General features: G+C 38.8%; 1 long non-coding RNA gene across 1 annotated transcript in view; it reads right to left on the bottom strand.

The window, feature by feature from the left end:
- Positions 1-5,693: 5,693 nt before the first annotated feature.
- LOC118501249 overlaps positions 5,694-19,557 on the bottom strand; it is a 374,913-nt gene continuing 361,049 nt past the window's right edge. Inside the window, exon 3 of the long non-coding RNA XR_004903871.1 lies at positions 5,694-5,771. This is a non-coding gene — a long non-coding RNA (uncharacterized LOC118501249). The remainder of the gene's footprint in view (positions 5,772-19,557) is intronic.

Here is a 19,557-nt window from a genome sequence, read left to right as displayed (position 1 = left end):
CCATGGGGCTGGCCTCAGCCCAGCACAGATGAATGCCCTGATGTTGACAGACAGATGTGGCTCGGCACCTGTCTGAACCAAGTGGATGCTAATCTTGAATGTGTCTGCTAGGACTGACTTACAGAGACACACCGAGTGAAAGATAGTCCAGTGACAGAAAATGCAAACAGGGAAGGGATCTTCAGAGAAGTACCTCACAGTAAACGTGTATTCAGAACTGTGATAAGCTGCCAATTTGCAACAAGTCATTGCCAGAGAATTTCTAACCACAGGATGATACCCCAGGGCTCTCTGCTCTCCTTGTTCTAACTTCAAGCCTGCCTGACACACACTGGCTATAAAGGCAAACTAAAAACAATTTTGTTGGGTGAGTCATCATGGATATCACTCATTTTCTTAAGAACAGATCCAAACCAGTTCCTTTGAAATTGCAGTCATTGTACTGTGGCCATAGGGAAAATGGGTTCTGGAGCCATATTACCTGAGTTCAAATCCCAGCTCCACAGCTTCCTAGTTGTATGAGCTTGGGAATGTTACTTAAACTCTCTGTCTCAGTTTCCTCATCTGAAAGATGGAGACAATATTGAAACCATTCTCATTTCAATGAGTTAATATGTCTAAATATGAATAGTGACTGGTGCATACATGGCATTTTCTCTATAAATGATAGACATTTCATTTCTGATCCTTGGCTCTCTCTCTCTCCTTTCTGCCTTCTAAAGGGAAGTCTTGCCCTTTAGACTTAGAGTTTCTGTTTGGTTTATGTTGCTTAACACCTGGTTATATCTATAGGACTTTGGGTTGGAGCTTGTTGGGGACTGTCCTGCCTGGCCTCAGGAAGCTGTAAGCCCCTGTGACTTAGGCTGAGTGAGAGACCTCCAGACCAGGAGCCAATAAGGAGACAAAAACTTATTTCCCTGGCATGAACGCTGCCTGTTCTGTGCCTAAACCTCCTAAGCTTGATCAGTTAGCCAACGACAGGTAAGATTTCCCACAGCGGGGAATTGCCTAAGACAGGTATGATCATGTGGAGGCTTCTGAGAAGGGACTTGGGGCTTTGGAAATGAAGGGGTGATGGACATCAACTCCTGCACCCTCAGCTTTGTCAAAGCCTGAGTCCTTGTTCTTAGAAGTGAGTAACCCAAGTCTCCTGGCTGCTTTTGTCTCTGTTGACTCAGGCCTGTGGAAATAGCAGGGGCAGTGCAGCCCAGACCAGAAATGGCGGACCCCTGGGGTAATCAGGCCTGGGACATAGAATATGCAAGATCCTGTGAGATCTGTTTGCTGGCAGATGTTATTAGATTAGAATTTGAAGGCACAGGCAGGAAACCAAAACTGCCCTTTGAGCCCTGTTACCCCTTTCAAATGTTAAAATTCCAAGCTCTGCCCAGAATCACAGTGGGGGTTCTGTCTGCACCTTTGTAAATCACCTACTTCTTTTGATCTTTTCTACCAGACTGTGAATCCACAAACTAAGTCTGTATTCTCAATAAAAATCTGCTTGGGAATGGAAACGGGGTGCTCTCCACTAAAGAGAGTGGCCATGGCGCTCTCCACTAGAGAGAGTGGCTCTTCTGTCCCTATTTCCCCACAGGATCTGGTTGTCTCTGTGTATGTTTTTCTCGTGTTTCGAGGAGCATCCACAGCAGAGATGGATACTGCTGGCCGGTATCCGCCACACGAGCTCCATGGTTTGACTACCTGAATAAAATTTCTCTCTCTCTAGCCAGCCTTTGGAAGCCCATTAGCCTTCTAGCATTAGCCTTCCAGGCAAGCTGGCTCCCTGGATCCAGAGACAGATCTCACCATCCAGATCTTTGGTGGGAAACTCTTACCCAAGTTCATTAATTTGCAGGCTTCTTGATATGATTCATATCCTGGGTTCTTTCTCCCATAAACTGGCTCTTTCGGTTCAAAAGATCAGCCTAGAGGCATTTCTCCTCAGCTGAACTTATTCTTAAAGCATATAGAAGATACTCAATAAACATTTTTTACCAAGTCTCTGGTTCCTTTTCTAGGCTTAGTCAAATGGCCATGAAGTGCTTTTAGCCTCCATTTTATATGGGCAGTAACAGGTCATACGGGGAGAGTTTTCCAAAAGGGGTGCTCTTCCCCTGAACATCCTGGGAAACTCATCATGTTGGCATTTTCCTGAGTTTACTGTGTGTCCCAGTGGGCTCAGGCTATCTATAAGCTGTCACATTACAAGCCTCAACTCTCCACCTGCTAAAACTGGGCAAATATACACTCTTGAAAATGAGACTTTTAATGAAATGCTTTAGAAAGAGGCTCTGGGAAATGTAACCAACAATAACAAATATTCTATCCACATGTGGGAGTTACATATGGAAACTATGACTCTCAACAGTGGATCTGTACATTGTCCAGGTGGCAGAACACCTGGAAGTTGGTCATGAACACCATGATCATTGTACAGCCCCAGTACAAAAGACACAGTTAATCCCAGTATCTGAACTAGGTATGACTTTTATGAGCAGAAAATGTGACTAGATTGCTCTGTATAAATGCAACAGAAAACCAGAGCACTGTAATTCAAACCTATAAAAAATACATCATGACCTAAGTACGATCATCTATTTCTGAGTCTTTCCATTAACATTATTTGCAACTTTTTTTATTAATTTGGTCATTGGCAGATGCATATGGAAGGCTGAATAACAGCAGGTCCCAAAGTTTCAAAAGAAAACAGGAGGAGTGAAGTCTCAAAATGAGAAAATCTTATTAACTTATTTTTTCCCTGAAAGAAAGTCTGGTATTATTTAATTTTTACAGAATAATACTTTAGAACAGTGATTTTCAACCTTTTTCATTTCATGGCACACATAAACTAATTACTAAAATATTGTATGGTATGGCAAGAAAATATATATATTTTTGCTGACCTGACCAAAAAATAGGTATAATTTTGATTCATTCACACTGGACAGCTATTGTTGTATTGGCTGTTATCATTTTTTATTTGACAATCTAAGGGGTCAAATAAAATAAAGAGGTCAGTGCCCCTGACTAAATAGGTAGGTATTGAACGTTAAAATTTCCTGCAGCACACCAGTTGAAAACTGCTGTTTTAGAACAAATGGAGAAACAGCAGTATTTGCTACCTTGGTCTGCTCCAAGTCATGAGAAGGTTGGGTAGAGGGAGACAGGGATATTAGGACAACTGTCCTTCTAGGAACTCATCAAGTCCCTGAGTTGCTTTCTTTCTAGGGTTTCCCACTCAGGTCTCTATCTGATTTCTAATCCTTTGGGGTAGATAAATCAAGGGTCTTATTAAAGTTGCCTTTCATTGGCTACTCTCAGACTCTAGACCTCTGAGTTGTAGGGAAGGACATCTCATTGTTCCTTCTATGTTCCCTCAAAGGATCCCAGTCTCTTCTGGAAGCTAGCACTAAGAAAAAACATGGGATCATCTGTATCTCACTCCCTCGACCTTTCTCTCCTCAAGCGTCTTTTTTTGGTTCTTTCATAAATGCTCCTCCCTTTCCTTAGGTTGTTCCTTATAACATAGAATTTTAGCTTGCCTTTATATCCTTATGGTCCACATTTGTGATTTCCTATTCAAATGTCAGGCTTTCTGTTGAACTGGCCCAAATAGGCTTCAGTCATACTGTCACTTATGAATCAAGGAAATTCTGCCATTCTGGTATTCCTAAAGAACATTGCAATACATTGAGAATCACCACCAATCAATAGTCTGATCTGACCAGAAACCCAGCATCCCAAAGAATGAGAGATCTTCTGCAAGTGCCTGACATTCACATAGCCCTTTTCTGGGAAAGAAGCCAAAGACTGTTTCTTCCACTTTGTCATGGTTAAGCCATGTGGACTGGGCCCCCTGGCCACAAGCCATTAGACTATGTATTTGCATAACAGCTATTGACAGCTGAGTGCTGGACATAAGGGAGTCCAGGGAACTATAGACTGTTTCACATACGGACTCTTACCCCTAGAATGCCCTATAACTGATAGTGACAAACAAATTCAATGTGATGGTTCTATACTGGCCACATGGACGTGCACTTTAGCACGTCCCTGCACAGGAGCCACAAGACAGAAGCAGAGGTAGCAGTAGTGGGAGTGGGATTCTAATTTCTCTTAGAATTAGAAGCATAAAGGACTGGTTACAGTTCAAGGGAGTTCCCAGCAGTTATAAAGGGACAGCAAGATGGAATGGCCTGGGCTAAACCTCTGAGTCACTAATATATACTGGATATTGTTTCTGTTTTTCATGAAGCCTGACTATATCATTGCTTGATGGTATCTCCTGTTTCCTCACTTTTCCAGGTGCTTTTAAAATAATTCCCCATCAGCTGATGTAACTTAAATACCTCTTTCTTCTTTGTAACCTGAAAGTGTCACTATCACAGGGATATGCCCAGTCTCCTGGGGAATTCTCTCTCTTAGAACTGTGGTCTCTGTCAAGGACTGAAATATGAAAAAAGCTGAGAATATACAATAATCCTCATGAGTTCCTGTTAAAATGTGATATTGTATTTTCACATGTGCCCTGCTAAATATTGGTCCCTCAAAGCTAAAAAGATAACAGACTGAAGTGTTAATATACACACACACACACACACACACACACACACACACGAGTGCAGGACTATCTTCTGATAACCAACTTGGAAGCTCTGAGTTAGTATAAAGACTATTTGAACCTGAAGACACTTGAGATTCAACAAATGAGGAAAATAAGCCTTCTGAGAGTTTCCTTTATCTGACAGAATAAGGGAAGAAACAGAAGAAAAGCAGAAACACCTGAAAAATGAGGAGTGCCATAACATATCTCTTTGGGGTGTGTTTGCCCCTGGAGAGACCAAGAGTAAATCTACTGTAAGTCCTCTGTCATGGGAAGTTTATGGCCCTGAAGAAAATAGAAAGACTACTTATACCTGTATAGGCAAACATCACAAACTTTTTTTACCTCTTGTTTTTTCTCTCCCCCCCAAAAAAACAACATTTTTCTTTCCTAAAGAAACCTACCTATTCTTTCCATTGTAGCTTTTCTGGCTCTCTCCCATATCCTCCTGTTTGTTGCAGAACTCCCCAAATTGAACCCCTCTTTGGAATTACTCACCACTGAGCAGTCCCATGGGTATGCTCATTGCATGTGTAAATAAACGTTTTGTTCTTGTAATGTTTTCTTTGTCAGTTTAATTTACAAATTCCAGGCACTAAACCTAAGAGGGTAGGGAGAAAGTTTTCCTCCTGCACACCAAACAATTTACCTAAATTTACTTAAGTGCAGCTCTTCCTGTATTCCATTGTAATCTATTTTAGTGAACTTGAACAGAAAGAATCTGATCTGTGTGAATTTTCTAAGTGCCAGACCTTCCCTTTGCATTGCAAATAGAGGCTCAGTCCTTTCTTTTGCACTTCTCCAAAGATTAAAAACAATGCTTTGCAAGGGAAAAAAAGATCCATTAAAGCCAAACAGATTCTCCACATTTAATATCAGTCACCTCTACCAATTTGGCAGACTCTATTGACACAAGTCTGTTGAGAATGCTACTTTTTAATTCACAGGATTCTGCTCAAGACTAAAGCAAAAAGAAAAATAATGCCACAGTTTTCTCTCTCTTCCCTCTTGCCCACCAACATGTCTCTGCAAACTGCAAACACTTGAGTACAGAATAAGTACAAGAAATCTTAATTGTATATATATTTTACCTTAATTAGACAACTCCATAATGTCCAAGAAGAACATGGCAACTCAAGCTTTCCAGTGAGCATCAACACTGTTTATCCTGGTAATGAGAAAACACAGAAAATGTGTAAACTTTGAGAGTGCCTACTTTCCAATATGGTAATTCATAGTGATATACGGGAATAAAAGAAAGGGAAATGAACAAAAGTTCTTCATGGGAATGGTACAAGACAGTTAACAGAGATAGTTTGCCTAAAAACTAAGTAAACCAGTAACAGATGGTTTTCTTGGATCTTTCTTTTAAGTATTCTAGGAATAGAAGCTGATTCTTAGAGAAACAGACTTGTAGTCAGAGCATTCCTGGTGGGCAAAGACTATATCTTAGAAGAGGGAAAAAAGAGATGTACGTGTCAGAACTTCCTTGGCCAAATGATATAATCACTCAGAATTTCATTCTCATCATCTGTAAAAAGAGGGCAACATTTCCTATCTTTACCATTGGCCTGTGATAAGGATTAAGTAGGAGAAGATGCACAAAGCTCTCCTCAGAGTGCCTCACAGGGAGCTGGCACGATGCACAAGTTAGTACTTGTTTCCTCTGCAGTCCCCTCCCCCAGCAGCCCTTTGCTTCCAACACCTCATCACAGTGTTATCTTCATGGCATTTAAATGAAAAAAAAAAAAGAAAAGAAAAGAAAAGAAAACCATAATATATCCCAATGACTTCAAAATAGCTGCTTTAAAAGTATGAGGGAAAAGAAAACTAGAAATGACAGTCAACGTTGCATTTAATAATGAGAGCAGCTGAATGTATTGAATGTTTCCTACATGTTAGTCCTGTACTAATAATTTCATAGCAATCATCTCTGGAGTCCTCACAACAACTGTACAGAGAAGGTGACATTAGAAAACCAAGGCGTGGAGAAGTGAAGTCCTCTTTGTCAGACTGTACAGCTCCAAGGTGGTACAGTTAGGACTAGAGTCCGTGCAGCCTCACCTCATCCCTGCCCTCTTCCCCACCCCATCACACTGACCACCTTTCTCTGCACTTGGGGGCTGTCAAGTGCTCCAAATGATGTCACACACTGGGTTTTTCTCTTCCTCTCCCCTCTCTCTTTCACCCTGTTCCTTCTCTTCTTTCCTTCTCTGTCTTTCTCTTCCTTTCCTTCATCCTTTATATTTTTCAGAATTCACCATTTTGCTTATTTTATTCTTTTGTTTTACTCTGCAGATTAGAATGGAATGTTGATCACTGTAGTTTAACCAAGTCCTCCTCTTGGGTTCAGCCTTTTGTTACTGACTGTGATATCGCAGATGAGTCACTTGGCTTCTTTAAATCTTGGTTGTTGTTGTTTTTTATCTCTCTATAAAATGAATGTGTCAGATAAGATACTTATACTGAGAGGCCCTTTTCAGTTTCCTGGATGTATACATGGCTACTTTGGAAGTAGTTTTAATCATGCTGGTGTGAATGAAGATTCTCAGGGGTATCTATGATGCTCACAAGTTTGCTTGCTTTAGCTGAAGCTAAAGTTCCAAATTCCTGGGGGGACATATTTACAGTATTTACATTCACATGAGGATACTGATGTTCAAAGAGGATAGGTAACCTACCCAAAGTCACACAGAGTGGTTGAGCTAAAATTTGAATCCAAGTTTATCTGTCCAAAGCCCATGCTCTTTCCAGTATAGCTAAGCCTACTGAAAGGTATTATACAAAATATTAATTGACTTGCATTTATGCATTTATTTAAATAAACAGCTTCATTTCTGATATTTAACTCAAAATTTAGAGTGGCAATAATCATAGCTAGCATGCACTGCAAACTTATGTGCCAGCAATGATGTCAGAACGGTCACCTCACTTAGTCTTCCCATCAAACCAAATGCCAGATTCTATAATCATCATCTTTGGAAAAATGAGGAAGTTGAGACACTAGAACTTACATGACTTGACCAAGATACAGAGCTAATAAGTAAGGAATTTAAGGTTTGAACCATGAGCAACTAGTTACAATTTATTATTGAAGTTACAATTTATTATACTCACAGATATGAGATAGTTTTGATGCATTTTCAACTTAATAAATTGCAGTCATGAATATTGGAAGAAAAAGGTGGGGAAGGTTAGTATGAGGATAGCCACAAAGATAGACTTGTCATTTAATAATTCACACACTCCAATAAAGGAAAAGAGGATTTTTTAGAAAGATTTGCCAGACAGTATAGAGAACCTGCCTCCTGAAACATTTCCCCATTAAAATTGCCCGCTATTGTCATTCTGTCTGACAACTAGAAAAGAAATGATGAAGCGAATTTCAGGGGACAATGTTTGTCAGGGAGGTGTGCAGCAAGCCCTTCACATTTAGGGAGTCAGGCCTGCTTGCTGACATGCTGTCTACCCTTGGGCGGGGAGAAACTGAGCTACAAGAAGAAAACAGGTAAAGCAAAGAGCTGATGAGGGAAAGAAGCCCTTTTGCTTAGCTGTGTACAGATTTATAGCAAAAAAAAAAAATGCCTTCCAGAGGCATTCCAAACATGGCAATACAATTAGGATGGAGAAGGCAGTGGAGTCTATTTGACTTCTGCAGGAGATTTGTTTGTAAATTCTAATTGCATCATCGTTTAGCTTTATTTCACCTGGAACCTGCCTGCCAAATGAGAGTATTGATTACCTGTCATGGATGCATATTTCTCAATTAAAAGTCATCAAGGCTTGTAAAATCTCAACCACATCAAGACCCATGGGTAGATTTTAGTACAACTGTGAGTAGTCATGTTAGTCACCTTCTTCTCCTGAGTACCAACTACAAAGATAGCACCTAATAACTACATACACTGACTTATTTAAATGTCATAGCCACTTTAAGCATATAACATTATCTTTCTGTGTTTCAAATGAGGAAACAAAGGCTAAGGAAGATTAGTAATATTGTGCAAGGCCACCTAATTAGTAAGTGGTAGAGTAGAGATTTGAACTCCTGTATGGAACTTCAAATTCCACAGGGCTTTCTACCACATGTAGGCAGTAAAATGCACTGGCTAACAAAATAAAATAGACTCATAGATACAGAGAACAGACTGGTGGTTGCCAGAGGGCAAGGGGGTTGGGGGCCTGAGTAAAAAAGGTGAAGGGATTAAGAAGTACTAATTGATAGCTACAAAATAGTCACTGGAATGTAAAGTACAGCACAGGGAATATAGTCAATAATAGTGCAGTAGCTATGTGAGGTGCCAAGTGGGTACTTGAAATATCAGGAAGATCCCTTTGTAAAGTATATGATTGTCTAACCACTAATATAAAGTATATGACTATATACCTGAAGTTAATACAAAGTGTATTATCTTTAAAGTGTATTTATTTGTATTAACATAATCAAAATGCAAACTGTAATTGAAAAAAAAAATTAAGTGTGGACTGTAATGTCCTGCTGCTTGAAGTCCCAGCCCTGTGGCTGACTAGATCTGTGATCTTGAGTAAATTTCTTAACATTTCTGTGCCTCAGTTTCCTTAGCTGTACATCCAGGGAAATAATATTTCATAGAGTTGTTAGGATTAAATGAGCTACTTATATGCACAGAATTTAAACTAATGCCTAAGATAAGAAATAACTATTATTTTTACATCCTCTGAATGCTGAGAAAAAGAAACTGTAAATCTTGACCTTCAAAAATTTGCTGCAGGCACTTTGTACTTTCAAAGACTTTGCAACAATTCAATTTTTCTCACAGCAGCCTAGTGCTTCGGGTCAGACCACTGTCTCTCACTCTCAAGCTGAGACATGAGAACCACTGTGCCAAAATATTTTCAGTTCATGTGATCACGATCCTCCTTATCACATTTAAAGACATGCATAATAATGCCATTTATTTTTATTTATTTACATGTTTTGGATACTTTAGATCTACTCCTGACAACAACTTCAGAATTAGCTGCTATTATTTCTACTTCATGGATGAGGGTGATGTGGGATGTTTTGCCCACATGAAGTTGAGATGTTTTGCCCCAATTCATGTAGCTGGTATACAGTGACACTGGGACTTGAATCCAAATCTGAATATATTCTAAATGCGTATGCTTGCCCCCAAACCATACTTAACCAGTGATGGTTCCTCTATGTCCTCCTGGTGAACTGATGCAATTCAATCCACATATCTATCACCATCCCCAGGTTTTATATGTTGGACACATATTTCACAGAGTCCTCTCTACTGGGTGTTGTATGGACAGGGATGAACACAGGCATGGTCTCTGCATGATGCTCACAGCCTAAGGTGTGATATACAATTACACACTTGATATGTTCCATGCAGGAAATGATGAAGATGCTAAAATGGAGAAAATTGAGGGTAGCAGGCCAGTGAATGGCCCAAGGGCTGTCTGAGGAAAGGACATTTAAGCTGAGATGACCATGAGAAGGAGGCAGCCTGTGAAGAGTCAGGGAGGGTTTCCTGGCAAGGGGGGAACATGTGCCCAGATCCTGAGACAAAACAGGAGCATAAAAAACAAAAGAAAGCACATGTTTCGAAGGAGAGTGAGAATGAGGGGTGGAGGTGAGAGAAGGGATTAGTGGGGCGGGTTGAAAGCATGGGCTGGGTGGGACCCAATCATTCAGAGATCTGGTGGGCCACAGTGAGGTGTCCTACACAGCCTCGTGCAGCCCTTGTTGATAGATAGATGTTTTCATATCACACATGCTTGTTTGTCTGTTTCCCCTCCAGACCATGAGTTCATGGTAGCCGAGGGCAGTGTTCAAGACAAAGCAGACATTCAGCCAATTGAACAAAATAATGAATAAACTGCATCTGATAACACTGCAATTCTATAAGATTTTTATTGAAAAGTAGGCATGATAAAGCTGGAGTAAAAAAATAAATGAGTATTTTTGTTCCTGGCTAAAAACCAAATCAATCAGATATACTTACATATATATTTACATTTATGTGAAGATAGATGAACATTATATATTAACAATCATAACCACCATTAATAACTTGGAACTGGGCTCAGTGCTTCATATACAACCCATTTAATTTTCATGACAATGAACATGAAGTAGTTAACTATTAATCCCCATTGTAGAGGTAAAAACAACAAACAGTCTAGGGGAGAGTTTTAATAAATTACTCAGCATGAAAAGGATAGTACTTGCAGCATCAGAATTTGAAGCCAGGAATTTTATTCAGAGTCTATGTGTTGGCAACTTTATGAAGTATCTGTCTCTCAGGATAGTTAGCCTTGTCAATTTGTTCAAGTTTAAAAACATATACCATAATATATAAAAACAATAGTTCACTGAAAGGAAATGAGTAATAATAAACATCAAAAATAGAAACATTGTATTTTATAACAACAATGAATGGTTAATAGAAAGATAAAATTTGATAGAAGCTCATTAATAACCATTAGAAAACAACAAAGAAAAATAAAAGCACTCAATGCATTAAATCAGTATTTTGCAGATGCATTTGTTTTAATTTCCATTCATTTCATTATGTTGCTTGTATATTACACAAAAATTAGCAGAAAAGGGGTGGTGCAATTTCCTAGGAAGAGCAGATCTGCAAGCTGGGTATGCGTCACACTTTTTCTATTACGGTGAGCAGTCGACTGTCTAGAAGGCTTTCTTTCTCCCTTTGCTGTGTAAATAACTCCTATTCATTCTTCAACACCCAGATCAAGTTCCTCTCAATCAGGGCAGCCCCACCTGACCTTCTGGGCTCCTAGTAAGCCACATCCATTTCCTTCATACAGTTCATAGAATGTGATAGCATCTATTTTTATGATTCATTGAATGCAGAAATCAAACCCTATACTTCATAGGCAGTTTATAATTAGTTGTTGAGTAAGTTAATAAATTAATTATCCTGCCCAATTATTCTCTTTTAATGCAAATGTTGCTAGGCAGTGAGCAAAGGGAACAAAAACAAAGACTTATTTAGATATACTAGACATGACCTGTACACTTTGTTTGAATTACTACATTTAGTCTTTATAATAGCATTGCTGAACATGTATTTCTAGCCCCATCTTATATATGGGGAAACAAGTTCAAAGGAGATAAACTATAGGTTTATATTAGTGAAAATTAATTTAGTATTCTTGAGAGAGACAGGACAAGTCATGGGAAACACAGAGCATTGAGGACTTGGGGAGAGATTTAAAAAATAAGAAGAAAGTATACTGAATAGCATGTAGAATGAGATTATGAAATGAAATCTCCATTCCCCTAGCCCTAGGTTATACTCTGAGGCATCTCAGCACAGAGGATGGGGTCAGGACTGCTGGAGCCAGCCAGCCTGGGTTTGAATCCCAGCTATACTACTCTCTACCTGTGTGACCTTGGGCAAATTGCATAACATTTTTGGGATTCAGTTTAACCATCTGTAAAAATTATAACGTTTACCTTAAAAGGATAACATGAGACTGAAATGAGGTGATACTTGTGATGAGCTTAAACTCCTTGGCACTTACTATAAGGTAGAAAGTGTTATAAATTCAATATTTTCATCATTAACAAAAAAATGGACAAAGTTACATGTTAAATAATGAGTACTGCCTTGTGGGACACACAAATAAATCTATTATTTATTGTGGTAAACAGATTACTCGGGAATTATATGGCAGCTAGTGATTGGGCAGCCCCCTCTAACAAGGCACCGTACCCAGTTCTCATCAGCCTCACCTTGGCCATCCCCACAGCAATACCACTCAGAGGTAGGGCCTCTTTTAAACATTTTAAAATTTATTTGGTTTATTTTGCATTGAGGAAATAAGGGTTAGGAAGCTGACATGACTTAACTGTGATTACAAAGTAAATAAGTACAGGACCTAAAAATCAAACCCAAATTTATCTCGTGTTAATTAACATGCATGCCCAAAGCTCCCATAGCTACCCCACAATTCCACTTCTTCCTCAGGAGACTTTGTCAGCTGTTACATTATCCTGACTTGAACAAGCCCTCCAACAACCACTAAAATAGGGGAATAGGGGAAGAGTTAATTTATTTTGGGTTGTTCCAGAGGTCATAATGAACATAGCATAAAAGGAAGGAACTTTGGTTCCACATTAGAAAAGCTCTTTAGTTATATCTATGGAATCTACAAACTATCACCAGACTTTCAAGCTGGAGAGGCATTGAATTTTAACTCAATTTCTTCCCAGCTAGGCCGACAAATGTACAAAAATGCTCTAATCCTCAATTTTTTCATCTGTAAAGTTATTCAAAGAATTCTTAACTCACTTGGTTGTTTGAAAATAAGATAAGATTATATATGTAAATCTCATAGTCAACATGTATTTTCTCCTTTCCTTTACCCCATTTTTAAGCAATTATAACTGATCAAATAATGCAGTGAAAGGAATTGAATCCATCCCCATTTCCCATCACTGGAAATGCACAAGCAGAGGGCAGACGGTTCAGTGATAAGTCTCAGTGGTACCAACTCAAACTTCAATGAGTAGAAGAACTTCAAGGACCCTCCAAGCCTTTGATCCTATGGAATGAGGAAAGACAGATAAGGTGGTAAAACCAAGATTCAAGATAACCTCCACAGTTTGATTGGGGAGTTAAAATTAAGGTGATGGAATGGCATAGGGGTAAGTATAAAAAAGTATTTGCAGTTATATTAGAAATAAACAACAGCAAAAACAATATAATTTTGTATTCATAGAATAGTGGAGGAGGTATGGTTTGGCCATGGTGCAAGGGAAAAAAAGTACTGAAGTGTTTTGTCAATGGTCAGTTCAACATATGACAACTTTTTCAGCAAATAACAATAAAACATAAGCTTAACTAATCTAGTCTGAATTGCAATTTTAGAGATTCAGGATCTAAGCCAAAAAACTTATTGTCCCACATTGCAATTCACACCTTATTGGAAAAAAGTTTCCTTCTCAAATTAGCATATAGGTGAAAAAGTTCATGTAGTCAAAACCAATTTTGAAAAATCCTATTTCACACATATGGTACTGTATTCATGGTTTGGGTATACAACCAAGTTTGGTAATTCTTATGCACAACAGAATTTAAGCACTGCAGTGCTAAATTATATCCAAAATGAAAGTCTTATTATTTTACCTTTTAAAAATTTAACAGATCCTTAATGGCAAATGGCAAATGGATAAAGAATTACAAAGTATTTCTGCTCTGTTTGTCTTCAGGGTTTACTCAATTTTTAAAAAATATCATTAAGCCTTTTTAATTTATAGATTGTTGTGCAAATTGAGTGAGATAATATATGTTGATCTTAACTGAGCATTAAATTTTAAGAGAAGAAAATGGACAAGTTAAAAATTGGTGAGTAGGATTGTGACAAATTCAAAATCATGCCATAAAGTAAAATTTAGCAAACCAAGACCTGTGGGCAAAACATGGCCATTAGCCTGCTTTTGGAAACCAAGAGTGAAAAAATGTTTTTTACATTATTAAAAGGTTGTAAAACAGAAGAGGAAGAAGAATGTGTGGCAGAGACTGATGTGGTCTGCAAAATTAAAATATTTACTCTCTGGACCTACTTAGAAAAAGCTTGCTTATCTTGACCATAAAAGGATGATGTTATTGGAAATTCAGCACTGCAAAAAAAAAAAATTTCTCCCATCTCTGGGTCAAAGCTCTTTACCATGTACACAGTGTGGCATTGTAAAAGTTTCTCCAGTGTCACCTTCTCCAGGACCTCCAGTGTCACCTGTTGCTCTCAAAATACTAAATGGTCTGCAGTTCTTCATCCCTGGCACACCATTTCACTTCTCTGAGCCTTTGCTGGGCCATTTCCCCAGTGAAATCCATCCACTCTTGACATTTCCACTTTCTTTAAATGTCTTCTCTCTTCCCCTCTGTACTTAACAGCACACATGCAGCCTTCTTTTTTTTTTTTTTAACCGATTCCATCTAATTGAGTGCATCTGTTCCTTAATGGATTCCCCTTGTAGAATCTAGAGTCTAGATGGAAAGCTCCTATAAACAGTGAAACAATTTATTCATACAACTTCTTAGCAAATAACACTGTGCCTAGAACCTGATAGGCTTTTATTAAATGTTTACTAAATCAAGGTAAATGTGATTGAATATTAGCAGAGCTGTTGGTGCAGAAAGTCTGGACTGCTTTGGAAAGCCCTCAAGAAACAAAAATGAGACCAATGAATGAAAGTGAGTTGTCCAAATTTTCATTGCATGCCAGAAATATATAAAGAAACAGATTTGTCATACAAAAGACCTGACTTTGAATTTTGATAGCACCATGGCTTAGGTACAATCTGAAACATTCAAAAAAAGAAGTCAGAGGTTCAGTTCAAGATGGTGATGTAGGCAAATGTGATACACAAATCCTCCCACAACCACATCAAATTACAACTGAACTATAGGACAACCATCATTCAGAACCACCTGAAATCTTAGCTTAACAGAAGTCCCACAACAAAGATATAAAGAAGAAGCCACATAGAGACTTGTAGGAGGGGTAGAGTTGTGGACAGGGCTGATAAAAATTTCATATACACCAAATAAAATTTGGGAGGGATATCTTGGCTACAGAGACCCTCCCTGAGGAGCAAAGAGTCCCATTCCAATACCACATCCTCCAGCCAGGGTTTCAGTGCCAGGAAGAGGAGTCTCCATAACTTCTGTCTGTAAAAACCACTCAGCAATGTGGCTGAGTGAGAAAAAGAGCTTCTGGAGACCCAGGCACTCCTCTTAAAGGGCCAATGTCAGACTTACTTGGGCTCATTCACTCTGAGTTCCAGTGCGGGGCCACCAGGGACAAAAGCGAAGGAACTGAGTAGTCTGGTATGTGGGCAACAGCAGAAAGAACAGGTTTCTCCCAAACAGAAGTGCTAGCAGAGGCCATTGTTTCTTTTCTTGGTCCTCCCCTGAAAGAGCTGGCAGGTGGTGCCATACCTGAGTCTCCATCAAACTGGTTATCACTATGACCCCAATCTGGTGATTCCTTGAGACCCTGCCTCAACCAACATGCTGGCCCTCCCAAGCCCTTTCAAGTAGCTTTTCCATACAAAAAGATCTATCTTACCTCATGCTTCAGACAACTCTAATCTCTCAATCAAACAGCATCTGGCATTGGTGTGCCACATACCTCTTGCTAAGAGGTCCCAGACCTGTTACTAGCAACACTCAGCCTTGGTTCACAGCTTGGCACCTGGGCACCTCCACACCCAGCACACATATCAGCCATTTGCAGATCACTTTGTAGCTAATATCAGGTGGCCCCAGGCATGGCACAAGTGGCAGCCGACTTTAGCCTGCACCATCCAGGAGGCCCCAGAGTCTTCACACAACTTTGGACAGCTTTGGACAACTCTGAAGCACCATCCAATCTTTTCCACAAGAGACACACTCAAGAGGCAGACTCAGTAGGCACCAGAGCCCCACTAAAGTAAGTCCTGCTGCATAGGGTCATCCTCTGTACAGCTGATCCTCCACAATGATTTCAGCCAGTCCTTACAGCCAACTGGCCAACAGATATCAATATTCAACTACAATAGGAGGGTGTAAACAGGTCACATGGGGGCACATATAGAATTTCCAGCTCAAGTGATTGGAGAGGATTTGCCATTGGACCCAATAGGATACCTACTACATAAAGGAGACAGAGCAGTTCAATGTAATACATGGAAACAAACACAGGGAGGCTGCCAAAATGAGGAGATAAAGAAATGTGCCCCAAATGAAAGAACAGAACAAAACTCCATAAAAAAGAAAAACAAAATGGAGCCAAGCAGTCTGCCAGATGCAGAGTTCAAAACACTGGTTATAAAGATGATCAATGATCTTAGGGGAAGAGTAGATAAACTTAGTGAGAACTTCAACAAAGAGATAGAAAACATAGAAATGAGACTAGAAAACAGTGAAGAATATGCTGTAGAAGATCAACAGTGGAGTAGATGAAGCAGAAGATCAAATCAGAGATGTGGAAGATAAAGAAGCAGACAACGCCCTATCAGAATAGAAAAAAATATCCAAAAAATGAGGACAGTTTAAGGAGTATCTGAAACAACTTCAGTCATACCAACATTTGCATCATGGGTTTGCCTGAAGGAGAACAGAAAGAGCAAGGAATTGAAAAAATATGAAATAAATAATGATGGAAAAATTCCCTAACCTGGTAAAAGAAATAGGCATACAAGCCTAGGCATCACAGAGAGTACCAAACAAGATGAGGCCAAAGAGGCCCATGCCAAGACACGTTATAATGAAAATGCCAAAGGTAAAAGCAAGGACCAACAACCAAAATTACTTCATCCAGCAAAATTATTATTTAGAATGGAAGGACAGATAAAGAGTTTCCCAAACAAGGAAAAGCTAAAGGAGTTCATTACCAAGAAACAGGTATTACAATAAATTTAAAGGGTCTTCTTTAAGAAGATGAAAAAGGGATTAAAATATGAATAATAAAATGGCAATGAATACATATCTACCAACAATTATTTTTGGTCCCTCTCTTTTTTTATTGTTGTTCAAATACAGTTGTCTCTATTTTCTCCCCACCCCCCAACCCCAGGCATCCCCATCTCACAACATTGATCCTACCCCACTTTGACTTTGTCCATGTGTCCTCTATACATGTTCCTTGATGACCCTTCCTCATTCTCCCCCAGTGATCTTCTCCCACCTCCCCTCTGGTTACTGTCAGTTTGTTCTTTATTTCAATGTCCCTGGTTGTATTTTGCTTGCTTGTTTGTTTTGTTGATTATGTTGCACTTATAGGTGAGATCATATGGTATTTGTCTTTAACTGCCTGCCTTATTTCACTTAGCATAATGCTCTCCAGTTCCATCCATGCTGTCCTGAAGGGTAGGAGTTTCTTCTTTCTTTCTACTGTGTAGTATTCCATTGTATAAATGTAACATGGTTTTTTAATCTACCAACAATTGTTTTAAAGAAAAATGGATTAAATGCTCCAATCTAAAGATATATGGAGGCTAAATGGATAACAAAGTAAGACCTTTACATATGCTGTCTATAAGAGATTCACTTCAATTCAAAAGACACACATACACAGACTGAAAGTAAAGGGATGCCTAAAGCTATTTCATGAAAACAAACAAAAAAAGGTTGGAGTAGAAATACTTATACCAGACAAAATAAACTTTGAAACAAAAGCTAAACAACAGGAGACAAGGGAGGACCCAGCAATTCCACTTTTGGGTATTTATTCAAAGAAATCCAAAACACTAAATCAAAAAGACGTATACATTCTTATGTTCACTGTAGCATTAGTAAAAATAGCCAAGATAGGGAAGCAACTTAAGCGTCTAATAACAGATGAATGGATAAAGAAGTGGTGCATGTTTATAATGGAATATGACTCAGTCATAAAAAGAACTAAATCCTACTCTGGTTGATATGGCTCAGGGGACTGAGCACCAGCCTGTGAACCAAAGGGCCACCAGTTTGATTCCCAGTCAAGGCACATGCCTGGGTTGCGGGCCAGGTCCCAGGTAGGGGGTACACAGGAGGCAACCACACACTGATGTTTCTCTCCCTCTTTCTCTCCCTCCCTTCCACTCTGCCTAAAAATAAAATAAATAAAATATATTTTTAAAAGAATTAAATACTGCCATCTGCAATAACATGGATAGACCTAGAGGGTACTGTGCTGAAACAAAAAAATAAGTCAGACAGAGGAAGATAAATGCCATATGATTTCACTGATATGTGGAATCTAAAAAAACACACAAATAAATAAATAAGCAGAACAGAAAACAGACTTATACATACAGAGAACATTTTGAGGGTTGCCATATGGGAGGTGGATTGGGGAGATGGGTGAAAAAGTTGAAGGGATTAAGAAGTGTATATTGATAGTTACAGAATAGCCATTGGGGTGTAAAGTACAGCATGCAGAATATAGTCAATAATATGGTAATATCTATGTGTGGTTTCAGATGGATACTAGATTTATTGGGTGATCACATAGTCAATTAAATAATGTTTAATCACTGAGTCGTACACCTGAAATACAACAGTGTATGCTAACTATAATTGGAACATAAAAAAAATTAAAATAAAAAAAAGAAGTCATCTTTAAAGTAAGTTTTCTCATTTCTAGCCTGGAGATTTTAACACCTGCCCCATAGACATATTGGAAGATTGAACCCATGGATATTAATTAGATAGGCTGATATAAAATTTTACACATAGTAGGTAATCTGTTCTCTTTTGCCTCTTACTAATTCCTTATAACTTCAGGTTCTTCCCCAATGCTGTATCTTTCCTCACTACACATGAATTTTTTTTAAAAAAGTGAATTTCCAAAAAACAGTTCCAAACATTTCATCGAAGTTTTCCCTGACTTAATATACTACCCCTAGAGGATAAACACTAGGGTTCTGCCAACAGAGGAAGGCTATGCATTGAGAGAAGACAGTTCATAGTAATTTTGTCAGCAAAATTGTAACAACAAAGGCCCAAACAACACTTCATCTACCTGTCAGTTGTCGTGAAAATGGAGATTACTTTTACCCTCAATCTTGGCACATCCAATTAAGGTGGACTTGCAAGTCAGGCAGGTGTAAAGTGCAAGCCAACACTTGTTCGCATTAGCAATTATCAATGGAAAACTACATGAATGCAAAGACTCGGCACCCCTGTTGTCCTGGAAACCATCATCTTGCAGAGGCAGAGCAGACACTGACGAGAAACCTTGACATCTTTGCCTGAAAAAAGATGGCTTCTCTTTCTCCTTTTTCCTGGTTCCTTTTAAAAAATATATTATTTTAAAATATATTTTAAAAATATATTTTTTTCAATTACAGTTGACATATTATTGTATTCATTTCAGGTGTACAACATGAAGGTTAGCTATTTATATAACCTTTGAAGTGATAACCCTGATAAGTCCAATACCGACCTGACACCATATATAGTTAT

This window comes from Phyllostomus discolor, chromosome 6 (genome assembly GCF_004126475.2).
Source record: "Phyllostomus discolor isolate MPI-MPIP mPhyDis1 chromosome 6, mPhyDis1.pri.v3, whole genome shotgun sequence".
NCBI classification, from domain to species: domain Eukaryota; kingdom Metazoa; phylum Chordata; class Mammalia; order Chiroptera; family Phyllostomidae; genus Phyllostomus; species Phyllostomus discolor.
This window is presented reverse-complemented; position numbering and strand designations above follow the sequence as displayed.